Source organism: Mastomys coucha, unplaced genomic scaffold, assembly GCF_008632895.1.
Source record: "Mastomys coucha isolate ucsf_1 unplaced genomic scaffold, UCSF_Mcou_1 pScaffold3, whole genome shotgun sequence".
NCBI classification, from domain to species: Eukaryota; Metazoa; Chordata; class Mammalia; order Rodentia; family Muridae; genus Mastomys; species Mastomys coucha.
The window spans coordinates 30,678,622-30,683,158 of record NW_022196909.1 but is presented as its reverse complement, the minus strand read 5'-3'; the positions used below and the strand labels follow the sequence as shown (position 1 = coordinate 30,683,158).

Sequence of the window (4,537 nt, the reverse complement as noted above, 5' to 3'; positions counted from 1 at the left end):
TTATAATTTGCATTTCTCCTATGACCTTAGTAACTTTTAGATTATTAAACAACTTCACACATTTATATAGTGACATTTATCACTATCACCAGTCATTCTCTCTCTTACCTCCCTCTCCCCTTAGAGAAGCCTTCTAATCTGTAAATCACCCACCTACTTTCATATCTTCTTCAAAATACAAATGTTTATATGGATTCCATCAGTGCAATAACAGATGCATCATCAGTTTGTGCTTTGGGTAGAATACATGTAGTAGGATTCTGGCATTTACAGTCAAAACCACTTGTTTCGGGGGTGTTTCACTAGCTATCATGACGCAGTGATTTCACTCTAAGGGAGCAAAAAGAAAGAAAAAAGGATAAAAGCTTTTAGTAGTTAACTCTACACATAAATGTGCACTTAGAGAGCTTTGAGAAGATGGCCTAGCAATATTTTATTCTAAGGATTTTTTTTTTCGAGGACATTTGCAAATTAAACACTGTGTCTGACTTATGGCACTTTCATTTGTATTATAGAAGGATGCACCATTCCACTTAACATGATATACTGTAGTGATATTTTCTGTAAAAGTCACTGCATTATCAAGCCTGTTAAAACATCCTTTGGCTGTGATGATTTAGTGGTTTCAATAAAGTGAATCTGGTTCGATCAATCTTGTTTTTCCTTAATGAATTCTGAGGTTTTGTCTATTTGCTTTTTATTTATATACTTCTTTCTGTCTTTACATAATCTATTGACTGTTATATCCTTAGCTAGCAGAGGTTGCAAATGCAACTCTTTTCCCTAATAAATTAATGTATCATAAAAATTCTTTTACATGAATTTGCTAAGATTAAGTCTATTCTTCATTTCCAAGAAGTCTAGTTATGCCACTTTGAGTCTACACTTATGACCAAGACAAATTATGGATCCTTATTCTCTCCAAATGTTCCTCCTTAGAAGGATGTATATTTTACTGTAAAGGCTCCATTGTAACCTTGGGACATCCATACAATCCACTCAGCCTATAAAATTATTTGTATGTATATGGTTTTAGGTATGATTGCTTGGAATTGAATAAGCAATTGGTGTACTCTTTTTTTTCTGGAACATTTATGGTTTTCATGAATTGAAAAAAAAATTGAGGTCAAATTTCTACCAGCATATTATATACTTTGAAAATGTGTTTAGTGTTCATGTCTGGTGAAAGGGAATTCTACCAAGCACATTCTCACTATTAGGATTCTACTTCTTGGCATATCAGTGTAACTCACTCTTCCTCCATGAATGAACCTGGAAGCTAGAAGTTGGCATCACATCTCCCAATGGTAATACTAATGAGTGTTACATTTTGTTAGATCTTTTATGGGAAAAGTTAATTTAATTTTTTTACTCATCAGGACAAATCTGATCTGGGATGATTACAAAAATGTAAAATGATCAGAATAAAGTTGTGATGAATATGTGTTAGTTATATGACACTTATTAAGGGCATATTGTGAAAATGTTCAAACCTATTGTGACAACTCAAGTCATGAGATATAATTCTAATGCAATCATTAAACTTTCTAGAATGCTGTTATTATCAACAACTTTGTTGAGCAGTTTCCCTCATGTTTAAGTGTAATGAAATTTTAAATTTTTATTTATTTTTCTATTTATCCATCTATATGCATATATGTACAAATATATTCTTTTGAGACCATTTTATAAATATATATACATTTATACATAAATTTCAGAATATGCACATATTCTTAAATGTCTGATGTCGTGGTAGGCAATTAATATACTCTAACTGCCCCAGTGGCAGCAGCATGAGTTCCTTGCTACCCACCGCAATGTTCTGGATTCTCAAATAAAATAAGTACACACAGCCTTATATTTAATATGCCTTACTTACCCAGTTCAATGGCTGGGCCACTCCCAAACCCCCACATTGCTCAACGCCTCCCCTCTGATACTCCTCAGTTATTACTTACTAAGCTCTATATTCCATCTTTGTTGTGCTAGACTCAATGGGAGCCCCCTGGGGACATTCTTCCCTGACTCTTACATGTTGGCTGTCTCTCTGTTCTGTGCTTTCCCCCAGCATAGAGGTTCTGTACTTCTCTTAGTGCCCTTGCCCATGAATCCTAATGTTCTGTCTCTTTCTCCCTGCCCAATCATTAGCCACTGGCAACTTTTTTTTTTTTACCAGTTGAAACCAACTGGGGGCAAGGACCCTCAAAGTCTTACTCATGGGATTCACGTGTAATTTTGGGAAATCAATTAACATAATACAAGCACTAGACCAAATGCACAACAAGGTAGTTCATTCTACATAATGTTACTTGTACGTATGTTTTCAGGGCTGACAGTTTAGCACTAGACAACCAACGGGTATGCTCTTCCCTGGGGAAGACGACCTCTTTCACTCTTAAGTTTCCTCTAATGCCAAGAGTTCATTGTGTAGAGTTGAGGCCTTCTAGGTATTCCCCCTCCACTTTGCCATGTTCATTAAAGTTGTCCTTATCCAGCTCACATTTGGACAGTCATGTTGTTGACTCTTTAGGGAGTTTGATTAATTGGTTTCCCAAAGCAATCAATCACACATTAATATTGTAAGTACTACTTCAGTAGTACATGTGTGTTGATAAAAATACATTTATTTGCATTTCTTTTAAAGACTCTTGTTTTCAATGGGTCAGGGAGGAAAAGTGTTCAAAAGGAAGGAAGCACGTGCTGGTGCAGATTGACATGCAGATTGATTTGGGCCATCCATTTCTGTTTCTTGTAGTTTATGCCAGTAGTTTCTCAGATTTTACTATGGTATCAGACTGGTAGTTTACTATGGTTTCAGATTGGTAAACTTTTGTTTCCAAGGACTTTATTTTCATTGAAGACGCAGTTCATGAAATGAAATCAATTTTTGCTAAAACAGCCAACATCATCAGACTAGATAGTTAGCCAGGATTTAAGAGAAAGCCTAGTATTGCTATTCTGCTAAAGGTACATACTAATAAAATGAGTCTTAATGACATTCTGTTATAACCGTAAGTCATTGTATCGTCCCAGAATGGAGTGTCTTTCTTATAGTAGATGATAAGATGCACTGAGACCCAGAATTAGACAATATGCATTTTGATCTACATATTCCTGAACTGGGTATCTTTCTCAAGTCCGTCCCTCAAGGCTTAGGCATATGTGTAGAAGCAGAGGTAGAAAAACTAAACAGTAAATGAATAAATAAACCCCACAAAACAATAAAAACAAGCATCAAAGCATATAAGCCAAAGATAAGTAAGATAGAACCTTTGACCTTTAAAATCTTTCTATCTCTGCTTGCATATAGATAACCTCAGCCCTTGTGACCCTCCTTTTGAAATAAAAAAAAGCAAAACAAAACAACAAAAAAACAGTAGTCCAGTATGTGTTGCATATATACTCTCTGGAGCATTGGCAAACTCACAATGACCAACCCCTTATGAAAAACTGAGTCCTCTGCCACCATCACTCCTGCCAGAAGCCATCAATTATGAGGAGCTGCACTTCGGCATCCTTATCACAGTATTGCAAGGGTTCTCTTCAATGGCTTCCTGTCTAAACTGTTGCTTTTGATGCGGCGGTGGGGGAGAGTTGCTTGAGGGTTATTTACAAAATTTTAAATATATATGACTTACAGTGCTTTATTTTGGGAGAGAAAGAAAGTGAAGAAGAATAGCAGCCTTAGTTAATTATGACCAACAACTCTATTATTTTTTTTCCTCTCATTTGTTACAGTGAATCTAGTTCCTCTGTAATCCCTTGTGCAGTTAACATGCTCAGAACAATGTTAACAAACTCTTTCATTGCTGCTGTCTCCATAGAAATAAACTTACATTGTTGATGCCTGTGGTTCTCATTCTACTTCCTCCATTGGGGTGTTCACACTGGATGGGAAATGACGGAGCAGAGTCCACATCAGGATCCTGTTATGGCAGTGGGGGTGGGGGAAAAGGCCTTCTCTGAAGATTTAAGTACTACAGCTCTCTTAGATGATCTTCAGGGAAACACTGGTGTGCATATACTTTATTCAGGGCGAACAAAAGCAATCTGTGAAGAGAGTGGGAAGGTGTTTCAGGGTGACTGTAAATCATTGGCCAGAGCTTAATGTACTGGGAATGACTCATTTGCATGGAGAGGCATTCCAGGAATCCCAGGAGCTTACTGGGCAGGGCAGGTTCTTACCTGGAGAGAGGAAGTTGAACGTGAACGTGTAATTTTGCTAAGGATTATGTGACTTTCTTCAAGTAGAGGATTGGGGTCTGGGTCCCAACATCAGGCAGGAAAAATGAAGCCCTGCTAAGAAAAAGGAGTCCTCCATTTTGAATGGCGCTTGGGAAAGCTATTTGGACACGGTAGACTACAGCTTTATTAGCAGGATCCAACAGATGCTCTTTGTATTAAATAAAATATAAAATGTCCTCATTAAATGCCAATTGGAAACCTAATCTTCTGGTGCCTTGTAGTTCTTTGTAAAAGAGGATCAAAGCCTGGCTTCGAACTTTTAGTAGCATTTTATGATTTTGAGACTGGA

General features: G+C 36.9%; 1 long non-coding RNA gene across 1 annotated transcript; it reads right to left on the bottom strand.

Moving 5' to 3' along the window:
* Window positions 1-230: 230 nt before the first annotated feature.
* On the bottom strand, window positions 231-4,299 carry LOC116075298. Its single transcript, XR_004112516.1, has 3 exons — window positions 4,189-4,299; window positions 3,840-4,053; window positions 231-330 (listed from the first exon to the last, which is right to left on the bottom strand). It is a non-coding gene; the product is annotated as an uncharacterized LOC116075298 (long non-coding RNA).
* Window positions 4,300-4,537: the final 238 nt, after the last annotated feature.